Here is a 12,779-nt window from a genome sequence, read left to right as displayed (position 1 = left end):
ATGGAACTTGTCTATTCCGGTTAGCAAACCCAGGCATTCCTTTTCGATCTGTGCGTAGTGCTGTTCTGTGGGGGGCATGGCCCGCGAGGCATAGGCGACCAGGGCCCATGACGCAGTGTCATCCCGCTGTAGGAGTACCGCCCCAATGCCGGACTGGCTGGCTGGCATCAGTCGAAATTTTAGTGTCACGAGATGTGTCGAAAAACGCCAATACCGGGGCTGTGGTGAGCTTAATTTTGAGCTCCTCCCATTTCTTCTGGTGTGCGGGCAGCCACTGGAACTCCGTGGACTTCTTGACTAGGTGGCGAAGAGTCGTCATGTGGGAGGCAAGGGTGGGAATGAACTTCCCCAGGAAGTTGACCATGCCTAGGCTTTCTTGTCTGCCGGCTGCGGCATGGCTGTAATGGCGCTCACCTTGTCTGCATCCGGACGGACCCCTGACCGGGATATGTGGTCCCCCAGATACTTTAGCTCGGTTTGGCCGAAAGAACACTTGGCTCGGTTGAGGCGAAGGCCGTTTTCCCGTATCCGCGCAAAGACGCGCTGGAGACGATTGATGTGCTCCTGTGGTGTGGTGGACCAGATGATAATGTCATCAATGTAGACGCGCACCCCTTCGATGCCCTCCATCATCTGTTCCATGATCCTGTGAAAGACCACGGATGGCGAGATGATGCCAAATGGCATTCTGTTATAGCAGAACCTGCCGAAAGGAATGTTGAAGGTGCACAGCTTCCTGCTGGACTGGTCCAGTTGGATCTGCCAAAAACTCTTCGAGGCATCCAGTTTTGTAAAAATTTTAGCCCGGGCCATTTCGCTCGTGATCTCTTCCCGTTTGGGTATGGGGTAGTGTTCCCTCATTATGTTGTTGTTGAGGTCTTTTGGATCAATGCAGATCTGGAGCTCGCCAGAGGGCATCTTAACACACACCATGGAGCTGACCCATGGCGTGGGCTCCGTGACCCGGGATAAGCACCCCTTGGACCTGGAGATCCCGCAGCTGCTGCTTGAGGCAGTCTTTGAGTGGCACTGGGACCCTGCGAGGTGCGTGAATGACCGGGGTGGCGTCCGGTTTGAGTCGTATTCTGTAGGTATAGGGCAGTGTGCCCATGCCCTCAAATGCCTCCTGGTTGTGGGCGAGGAGCGATTGAAGCTGTGCCCTAAATTCTGCATCCGGGAAGTCTGATGTGCCGTCTGGAGACAGAGCGTGGATCCGCTGCACGAGGTGGAGAACCTTGCATGCCTGTGCACCTAGCAGGGAGTCCTTTGATGATCCAACTATTTCGAAAGACAGTGTGGCCGTGTATGTGTTGTGTGTCACCTGGAGCTGGCAGAATCCCATGGCCGGGATAACGTTTCCATTGTAGTCGGCCATCTTGCAACGGGATGGCCGAATTGGTGGTCTGACCTTCATGGCGTAGAAGGCTGACCATGCTATGAGGTTGGCGGAGGCGCCAGTGTCCAGGAATGTTATCGGTGATCGGTTGACCGTTAGGGTGGCACACCATTCATCACCCGGATTGACACTGTTCACTTGCAACAGCTGGTGGGTCCTGGCTGGAGACATCCGGTTCCTATCAATGACCGCAACACGGATGGCGTCCCGGTCGTCTGTGTCGCTGGTCTGGATATCGTCTGGGCACGACTCGTAGTAAGGAGGCTGAATGGTCCGCACGTCCCTGCGAGGTTGCCGGAATTGGGGAACATTGGCAGGTTGAGCTGCTCGACAGCAGGCAGAATAGTGGCCCATCTTGCCACAGCGGAGGCATTGTCGGTTTTTTGCCGGACATTGCCGCTTTAAATGTACGGCTCCGCAGTTGCAGCACGTCGTGACGTCATGGCGTTCGTTGCGCCACCGCGCATGCGCTTTTCGGTCTTGCGTCGAGCGCGCCTGCACATCACGTCCCTCTGCGTCAACGTCTTTTTTGGCGTGCACAAATGCGGGAGGCCGCGGAAAGTGTGCGAAATGGCCGCCCTCATCCGGGCCGCGGGCCGGGAGGAACTCGATCGCCTGGACCCGTTCGGCCTCGTAGGACCCCTGCCTTGCCGATCCAGCCGCGTAGGACCCCTGCCGCGCCGATTCGGCCACTTGAAATTGGGAGTAGCGGCTGGTCGCGTTTTCATGAAGGACACAGGCTTCGGTTGCGGAGGCTATGGTGAGGCCTTTAATTTTGAGGAGCTGCTGGCGTAGGGTGCCCGAGGTGACCCCCAAAGCAATCTGGTCCCGAATCATTGAATCGGAGGTGGTGCCGTAACTGCAGGACTGCGCGAGGATACGGAGGTGTGTAAGGAAAGATTGAAAGGGCTCCTCCTTACCCTGCAGGCGCTGCTGGAAGAGATACCTCTCAAAACTCTTGTTTACCTTGACGCTGAAGTGTTGGTCGAGTTTGAGAAGGACCGTCTTGTACTTGGTCTTGTCCTCACCTTCCGCGAACACCAGGGAGTTGAAGACATGGATGTCGTGTTGCCCTGCCGTGGAGAGGAGTAGAGCGATTTTCCTGGTGTCTGAAGCACTCTCCCTTTCATTGGCTTCCAGGAAGAGCTGAAAACGCTGTTTGAACAGCTTCCAATTGATGCCGAGGTTTCCAGCCATTTGTAGCGGCTGCGGCGTGCTGACGGTGTCCATGGTGCAGGATGGCAGATTCCTGAGGATTCGTAGGTAGATCCGCCCGCAGATCAGTTACCGGGTTCCAATCCTGGTACCATGATGTGTTGGGTGCTCTGCTATACAGACGAACCAACACGGTTGCGGATGGTACAACTCAGTTTTATTACTAATATATATTTACAGTGGTAAACTGGTTATTGTGGTTCGATCGTAACCCTTGAATCTGTGGACCTATTCCTAACACTATCTTGGAGTTGCACTCAGCACATGGTGGCTGTCTGAGTGGCTTGCTGTGAGCTCTGTGCCCTGAGCTGTCTCCTGCTGGAATGGACGGGAAGTGTCGTGTTCCCCGTTTTATTGTGTGTCTGCTCTTGCCTGTGATTGGCTGTGGTGTTGTGTGTGTATTGATTGGTCCATTGATCTGTCCATCAGTATGTATGTGTGTGTGCATCATGATGTTTACCTGAATATCATGACAGGTCCCAGGTTCGATTCTTGGCTGGGTTACTGTCTGTGCGGAGTCTGCATGTTCTCCCCGTGTCTGCGTGCGTTTCCTCCAGATGCTCTGATTTCCTCCCACTAGTCCCGAAAGACATGGGGCGGGATTCTCCGGTATCTGGCAGGCGGGCCCTCCCGGCGCCAAAGAGTGGCATGAACCACTCCGGCGTCGGACTGCCCGGAAGGTGCGGAATCCTACATACCTTCGGGTGCTAGGCCGGCGCTGGAGTGATTGGTACCACGCCAACTGGCGCCGAAGGGCCTCCGCCATCCGGTGCTAGTTGGCACCTGCGCAGGAACGCCAGCATGTTCCCAGAACCGCTGGCCTGATTCCTGCGCATGCGCAGGGGGTTTCTTCTCCACGCCGGCCTGTGTAAAGCTCCGCCATGGCCGGAGGGAAAGAGTGCCCCCACGTCACAGGCCCGCCCGCAGATCGGTGGGCCCCGATCGCGGGCCAGGCCACTGTGGGGGCCCCCCTGGGGCCGGATCCCCCCGCACCCCCCCCGAGGACTCTGCAGGTCGCCCTCAGAGCCAGGTCCCGCCGGTACAAACCTTGTGTAATTCACGCCGGCGGGACTGGCCGAAAACGGGTGGCCGCTCGGCCCATCGGGGACCGGAGAATCGCCGGGGGGGGCCACTGCCAACGGCCCCCACCAAAAAACTGGCGCCGGAGAATTCGGCAGCCGGCGTCGGAGCGGCGGGGCGGTATTCACGCCGCCCCTCACCCCCCGGCGATTCACCAACCCGGCGGGAGGTTGGAGAATCCCGCCCATGCCGTTAAGTAATTTGGACATTCTGAATTCTCCCGCTGTGTACCCGAACAGGCGCCGGACTGTGGTGACTAGGGGCTTTTCACAGTAACCTCATTGCAGTGTAAGCCTAATGGCGACAATAAAGATTATTATTATTATTATGGATTAACTACCTGTTTCAGTCCTCATAAACATATCTACCCCCCCGCCTTTCAAAACTGGAGCAACTGTCATCGAAAGCAAATTGTCATTGGAAAAGGAAAGTTCTTGTTTATTTCAATCAAAGAAAGAAATGAGCAATGGGGATGCTTCTAAAGTAGGAAATTTCTAAAAATATTATTCTAAAAGGTGAGTGCATCATGATTGGAACTCCATAACAGTTACAATGATTTATTTGCAACTTCACATAATGTCACTGCCGCTTCTCCATTAAAATTGCCACCAATCCTCATTAGTAAGATCAACGGTCTTGTTTTTCCCCCCCTAAAACACAGCATGTTTATGTCTACTTCTGATTCAAATGTGCACCCCTTGGAGCATTTAAACACAATTATATCCTAATGTCTGTCCTAGAGCCTGCAGGTGAAACTTCTTTCCTTGAATAAGGGATCTTAAGCTGATTAAAACACTTGTGTCTCAGTTTGTGTTACAAATTTCCCCGACTCTTCATCTATCATGTAACTGATGCAATCATGAAATGTCACTGTAAGGATAATACTACTGAGTGATAATCTTTGCTTCTTAGAAGTATATATTCATGAATATATGAGGAGGCAAGCAGGTAAAGGGGCGGGATTCTCTGCGAACCGGCGGGGTGGGCACCTTCAGGGGCTAGGCCGGCGCCGGCGTGGAAGAGCTTGGCGCCACGCCAACCGGCGCCGAAGGGCCTCCGCCGGCCGGCGCGAGTTGGCGCATGCACGGGAGCGCCAGCGTGTGCTACTGCCATCCCAGCGCATGCGCAGGGGGGTTCTTCTCTGCACCGGCCATGGCAGAGGTTGACAGCGGCCGTTGCGGAGGGAAAGAGTGCCACCACGGCACAGGTCCACCCGCAGATCGGTGGGCCCCGATCGCGGGCCAGGCCACCGTGGGGGCACCCCCCGGGGCCAGATCCCCTGCGCCCCCCCCCCCCCCCCCCCCGAGGACTCTGCAGGTCGCTCGTGGAGCCAGGTCCTGCCAGTAAGGACCTGTTGTGATTTACGCCGGTGGGACCGGCCGAATACGGGCGACCACTCAGCCCATCGCGGCCCGGAGAATCGCCGGGGGGGGCCGCTGGTAGCTGCCCCCGACCCGCATGGCGCGTTTCCCACCCCCGCCAAAACCCCGCCGCCGGAAAATACGGCAGCCGGCGGGGGCGTGATTCACACCGCACCCCGCCGATTCTCCGACCCGGAGGGGGGTCGGAGAATCCCGCCGCACCTCTATGATTGCTACTACAGTATGTCGGGAACAGCAGTTATATGCAAATATGTGGCACTAAGTAGTGTCACTCTGACTAGCATGCCATAAAGCCATGTGACTCAAAATCAACTGTGTGCTGATGGTCAGTCCCCATCAATCGTTCATGTGGTTAGAAGGGAACGGTGGAGGTTAACCATATTGCGCTGTTTTTCAGGCCTGAAAGTCCCGAAAGACGCACTTGATAGGTGAATTGGACATTCTGAATTCTCCCTCTGTGTACCGGACAGGCGCCAGAATGTGGCGACAAGGGGCTTTTCATAGTAACTTCATTGCAGTGCTAATGGAAGCCTGCTTGTGACAATAATAAAGATTATTATTATTAGTGTGGTGCAGTTTTTGGCTGCTCCAAATTGTTGCTTACTATTTTTGTTTGTACTAACTAATCCTGGCTCAGTGGCAGCACTCTTGCATCTGCTGTACAAAGCCATAGGTTCAAGCCTCACTCGAGTGTTGCATGTCCTACACTGCTTCACCAGCTACAAAGTACATTGTAGCGCAGAATTATCTGAATGAGCATTTCACCTGGCTCCATACTCCTGCCTTCTCCCCGTTTCCCTGCAGATTGTTTCTTTATGAGCAATCATCTAATTCCATCTTGAATGCCTCAATTGAAGCTGCCGCCCACCACATGGGCAGCACGGTAGCACAGTGGTTAGCACTGTTGCTTCACAGCGCCAGGGTCCCAGGTTCGATTCCCGGCATGGGTCACTGTCTGTGTGGAGTCTGCACGTTCTCCCTGTGTCTGTGAGGCTTTCTCCGGGTGCTCCGGTTTCCTCCCACAAGTCCTGAAAGACGTGCTGTTATGTAATTTGGACGTTCTGAATTCTCGCTCAGGGTACCCGAACAGGCGCCATAGTGTGGTGACTAGGGGATTTTCACAGTAGCCTCATTGCAGTGTTAATATGAACCTTCTTGTGACACTAATAACAATTACTATCACTATTACATTCCCAGACTCTAACCACTCACTAGGCGTGATTCAGCTGCCACGATGTGCTCGGCACACATCCGGGTGCAACGGGCGAATCCCGCAATATCCCCAAATCGGCCTCTGCGCCGGGTGTCAGGCCGATTGCAGGTCACCAGACTCACTCCACCCGGCATGATCTGGATCACGTCCTCACTAGGCGGGATCCCAGGTCAGCATATTTAAATGAGCTATTAGACTCATTTAAGTACCCGGATGGCATTTTAACCCGGTGACCAGGCGTCAACGGCAGTACCTGTGAGACCTCAACTGGTTTCCACAAATGTAGACCAGGAGGGGGAAGTGGTGGGTGGGGATCGCACAGTCCAATTGAAACCCCTGGGTGCCAAGGAGATACTGTCACGGATCGGGCCTGGGGGAGGGCCTTTCCATTAGAGAGTGGGTGAGAAAAGGCTGGTGTGGGGGGGTTCCTGAAAACGGGGGGGGGGTGGTTGTAGAGATCGGGGATGCGGTCAAAATGGCGCCCTGATCTGCGTGGAGCTGGTTCTGCTGGCGACAGGAAATCTGTTAAAGTGTGGCCTCGATGGGGAGAAAGTCCCCGAGGCCCCAAAAAACAGTCAAGAAGATAGCGGGTGAGTCTCTGCGCTGCAGCAGCTGAGACACACCCACCAAACACACCCGAATGCGGACTTTGTTTTATGTCCACTGAATTGCACCCACTGTGTGAAAAAGCTTTTTCTCATTTGCTTTTGTTTCTTTTGGCAATCATTTTAAATCTCGATCCTTTCCCAAATGGGAACAGTTTCTCCCTGTCTACACTATCATGGCCGCTCATGATTTAGAATGCCTCTATCAAGTCTCGTCTCAGCCTTCTTTTCTCCATGGGAAAGAGTCCCAACTTCTCCAATTTACCTTCATAACTGAAGTTTCACATAGAATCCTAGAATGACATAGAATCCCTACAGTGCCGAAGGAGGCCACTCGGCCCATCGGGTCTGCACCGCCCTCCGAAAGAGCACCCCACCTAGGCCCACTTCCCACCCTATCCCTATAATCCCACCTAATCTACACATCTTTGGACACTTTGGGACAATTTAGCATGGCCAATCCACCTAACCTGTACATCTTTGGACTGTGGGAGGAAACCGGAGCACCCGGAGGAAACCCACGCACACACGGGGAGAACCTGCAAGCTCCACACAGTCACCCAAGGCCGGAATTAAACCCGGGTCCGTGGTGCTGTGAGGCAGCAGTGCTAACCACTGTGCCACCGTGCCGCCCTCATCTCTGCAACTGTGAGCCTCTTCTGCACTCTCTCCAATGATTTCATATCCTTTCTAAAATGCAGTGCCCTGAACTGTACACAATACTCCAGCTGAGGCCCAGCTGGTGTTTTATACACGTTTGACATAACCTCCTCGCTCGAGTACTCTATGACACAATTATTATTTTTTTATTCATTCATGGGATGTGGGCACCACTAGCTGGGCCAGCATTTATTGCCCATCCCTAACTCTCTCATCAACCCTTTCTGTTATCTCTATGAAAAGTCCAGAAAGTTAGTTAAAAACAAATTTCCCCTAAGAAATCCATGCTGGCTCTCCTTGCATATTGTCCATGTGACTATTAATTCTGTCCGGAATATTGTTTCCAGAATTTTTTCCCACTATCACAGTTAACCTGACTGGTCTGTAGTTGCTGGCCTGATCCTTTTTTGAGCAAGTGTGTAATGTTTGTAATTCTCCAGTCCTCTGGCACCAGTCCTGGGCTGGATTCTCCAAAAATGGGGCAATGTCCCCACACCGGCGTAAATACACTGGCATTTCAAGCCAGACTTTCCTTAAATTTCTTTACAGCTATTCACCTACCTGCAGGGGGCTGGCAGGGCTCCAGAGTGCTTCTCACAGCTTCAGCTACGGATACGGGCCCCCGCACTTCCGGTCGCAAGTCCGCACATGCACACAGCGGCGGCCTGCAGCGGCCGAGCTGAATGCGATGGCGGACTCAGCCAGCGGACCTGTACCAACTTCAAGTAAAGACACGGTGCTGGATTCTTCGATTCTGAGGCTATGTCCCCACGCCAGCGTGGGAACGGTGGCATTTTCGCCAGAAAGCATGGCGTAAGACGGCCACCGATTCCCCGTTTTGCTGGGGGCTAGCATGCTGGCAGCGTAGGGCACCCAGCTCTACCTGCCGATACGGCGCGGAGAATTGCCGGGTCCCTGACCGCGCATGCGCACGGCGGCGGCATGCAGCGGCCGTGCTGTGCACATGGCTGAGGCCTGCGAAATAGTGCCCCCCCCCGGGGCAGCACGGTGGCACAGTGGTTAGCACATTGTCCCCTTGTTCGCGTGGGTTTCACCCCCACAACCCAAAGATGTGCAAGGTAGGTGGCCTGGCCACACTAAATTGTCCCTTAATTGGAAAAAATGAATTGGGTATACTAAATTTATAACAAGAAATTGTTATAAATCCGTCAAGAAAATACTTTGACGGCAGCTGGACCCACCCCCCCCCCCAAAGCGCCCCCATACACTAATAAAGTCCCCCCCATCCGCGGATCGGCCTTCCCCCGACTGTGGCGGCGCTGGACTAAGTCCGCAGCCGCCATGCCGAGTTCCCGACGGATGAGACTACACGCGACCTACCCCATCGGGAACTCGGCCGGTCGGGGCTGGAGATCGGGGGGCGGGTCTCAGGCAATGTCCTGAGGCCGTCGATAATTGGCGCGACGTACTCTCTGAGTATGCCGCTTTTGGAGGGGGTGGAGCATCGCGAAAGCGGCGCCGCCCCTGATTTGGTCGGGAACTGCCATTCCCTGGCCGAATGCCATTTCGACGCCGGCGGCCGGAGAATCCAGCCCAACTCATGCAATACCTCCTCCTTACCAATTTGAAACTCTTTAAGTGTCTGAATTTCCACCTCTTTCACCATGGCCTAGGTAGCATCTTCGTCTTGGTAAAGACAGATGCAAAGTACTCATTTAATTTTAATTTTCTTCATTCATTTTGTAACATCATGAAATGCACTTTAAAAAAAGGCAAGTCTTTTAATGGATTATGCATTATTCTGACCACCTAAATGAAATTCTGGGAGAGGGAAAATTGATGTAATTTTCTTATGCTTTTGATATCTACCAGGGATATCTACTAAATGTTCATTGAGGCTCATCGATTTTTTAAAGCATCGCATCAAGTAGAGATCACAGTGGCGGTTAGGGCTGGTTTAGCACACTGGGCTAAATAGCTGGCTTTTAAAGCAGACCAAGACAGGCCAGCAGCACGGTTCAATTTCCGTACCAGCCTCCCCGAACAGGCGCTGGAATGTGGCGACTAGGGGCTTTTCACAGTAACTTCATTTGAAGCCTACTTGCGACAATAAGCGATTTTCATTTCATTCATTCATTTTCAGTGGGATTGCAATGGAAAAGCTGATGAGAAGATCACAGGTAGGAAATTCATGACTGGTGAACTTCAGCTACCGCTTGAAAATGCTGCCCACATTTTAAAGATAAATCTGTAAAGGAGACACATATGTATTCTTTGTTTGTGACTTTCCACGGCATCAATGCCCTTAGCCTTCCTCTTCCTCCAGCTTTGATTCTAACCCCATGCACCTAGCTAGTTCCAAGGTCTCTAATATTTATACAAGAGTCAAAAAAGAATTTTCTTCTGTAACTGCTGTTCTCACCATGATGTTGAGGGAGGTGCTATCTATTAGTTATGCTGAACACCAAAGACTGAAATGCAATAGTGGACAGTGATGCACAGTGTCATACATGGCCACCAAAACCATTACCTTTAATAAAATAGAGTTGCATTTCTTCAAGTGTTGGAAGCCTGTCTCTCTCTGCTACAGTAAACGCAGTCCACGCAGACCCAGCTTACCCAACACATCATGGTACCAGTGAGTTATGTTTGAGTTTGATGGACCTACCTTGTGATAGTCTGCCTTTGACCAGCGATCAGCCATCCGGGAACATGGACAGCGCCCGCCCTCCCCCGCAGCTCCCCAATGCCGGCAACCTCGGTGCGAACTGGAAGATTTTTAAGCAGAAGTTCCAGCTGTATCTTGAAGCCATCGATCTCGAGGCCGCATCGAATGCCAGAAAGATTGCTCTCTTCCTCTCTACAGCTGGGGACCACGCTATCCACATTTTTAACTCCCTCACCTTTGCTGAAGGTGAGGACAAGACAAAGTTCAAAACAGTCCTGCTGAAGTTCGACAGTCACTGTGACATCGAAGTCAACGAGAGCTTTGAACGCTATGTGTTCCAGCAGAGGCCTCAGGGTAAGGGTGAACCTTTTCAGTCCTTCTTAACCCATCTCCGTATCCTCGCGCAATCCTGCAACTACGGCTCCACTTCCAACTCCATGATCCGCGACCAGATCGTTTTCGGGGTCCATTCCGATCCCCTTCGCCGGCAACTCCTCAATGATAAGCATTTCACCCTCACCATCGCCATCGAAACCTGCATCCTACATGAGCGCGCTAATAACCGGTACTCCCATATCAAGGCGGCAGAGACAGCGTGGCAAGGCCCCCACGATGTGGAGCCGGTGCAGGCCATAAAACAGCTCCAGGGCCTGAGTCTGGATGAGGGTAGCCATTTTGTGCGTTTTTCCCGGGCTCCTGCGCATGCGCGCAACGACTGAGGGGACGGCGAGGCCGAGGATTGAACTGCACATGTGTGCACATCTTTTGACTGCACCATGCATGCGTGGTGGTGCACAGACGTCCTGACATTGGCGTCATGATGTGCAACAACTGTGGCTCCGCCCACTTAAAGCGGCAATGTCCTGCGAAATCTCGACGCTGTCTCCAGTGTGGCAAGCTTGGACACTACGCAGCCCTGTGCAGATCTGCTCAACTGCCAACCACGCAGCGATCCCAGTCGCAGCGCAGGAACGTCCGGTCAGTGCAGCAACCGTTGCAGACTCCGACTCCGATATGGTTCCAGATCCCGACACCGAGCATCTCACATCCATATTCCGGGTGGGCATCATCACCAAGCATACGATGCTTTCTAAAAAAAAGGCTAATCCACTCCCAGTGATGAGCACTGATCCGGACGACGAGTGGTGTGCCACCCTTACGGTCAACGAATCTCGCATACGCTTCAGGCTGGACACCGGCGCTTCAGCGAACCCCATTTCGAAGTCTGACCTGGATACCATCCACGTCAAGCCGAGCATTCTTCCATCGGTCTGCCAGCTCATCAGTGCTGCCAGTGGCTCAATACCATTGCTGCCAGTGGCTCATGCCAGCTTGTGGTTTCTCATCGTTCCTCAAGAGCCACCCTGCGTTTCGAAATAGTAGGGTCCAACAAAGCTTCCTTGCTCGGTGCTCAGGCCTGCAAAATCCTGAATCTTGTGCAGTGGGTTCACTCCATGTCGCCCGCTGAGGCATCAGCCGCGCCAGATGCCAACTTTCAAACCCAATTAGATGACATCATAGATTGATACCACAGCGTCTTCGAGGGTATGGACACACCCCCCTACACATGCAAGATACTTCTGAAACCGAATGCCACACCCGTGGTTCATGCACCGCGTCGGGTGCCAGCACCCCTTAAGGACCGCCTCAAGCAGCAGCCGGCGAGGGAGGGGGAGGCGGAGATAGTGGTGGCGATGGACGCTGAGAAAGCCTTCGATAGGGTAGAGTGGGGGTACCTGTGGGAGGTGCTGAAGAGGTTTGGGTTTGGGGAGGGGTTTGTCAGGTGAGTTAGGCTGTTGTATGAGGTCCCGATGGCGAGTGTGGCCACAAATAGGAGGAGGTTCGAGTACTTTCGGTTGCACTGAGGGATGAGACAGGGGTGTCCCTTGTCCCCCCTGCTCTTCGCACAAGAGATTGAACCCCTGGCTATGGCACTGAGGGAGTCAAGGAACTGGAGGGGGTTGGTGCGGGGTGGGGAGGAGCATAGGGTGTCACTTTATGCGGGCGACCTGCTGCTGTATGTGGCGGACCCGGTGGGAGGAATGCTGGAGGTAATGAGGATTCTTAGGGAATTCGGGGACTTTTCGGGGTACAAATTCAACATTGGGAAGAGCGAGCTGTTCGTAATTCATCCAGGGGACCAGGAGAGGGGGATTGGCGAGCTCCCACTAAAAAAGGCGGCGAGGAGCTTCAGGTATTTGGGGGTCCAGGTGGCCAGGAGCTGGGAGGCCCTGCATAGGCTTAACTTTACAAGGCTGGTGCAGCAAATGGAGGAAGAGTTCAAGAGGTGGAACGCGTTGCCGCTGTCCTTGGCGGGTAGGGTGCAGTCAATCAAAATGACGGTGCTCCCAAGGGTTTTGTTCCTGTTCCAGTGCCTCCCCGTGTTTATCCCGAAGGCTTTTTTCAGGCGGGTTAACAGGAGTATAATGGGGTTTGGGTGGGCGCGAGGGACTCCGAGGGTGAGAAGGGTGTTCCTGGAGCGGAGTAGAGATAGGGGTGGACTGGCGCTGCCCAACCTCTGTGGGTACTACCGGGCCGCCAATGTGACGATGGTGTGCAAGTGGGTGATGGAGGGGGAGGGGCTGCATGAAAGAGGCTG

This window comes from Scyliorhinus torazame, chromosome 4 (assembly GCF_047496885.1).
Source record: "Scyliorhinus torazame isolate Kashiwa2021f chromosome 4, sScyTor2.1, whole genome shotgun sequence".
Taxonomy (NCBI): domain Eukaryota; kingdom Metazoa; phylum Chordata; class Chondrichthyes; order Carcharhiniformes; family Scyliorhinidae; genus Scyliorhinus; species Scyliorhinus torazame.
Note: the sequence above shows the minus strand (reverse complement) of the source record.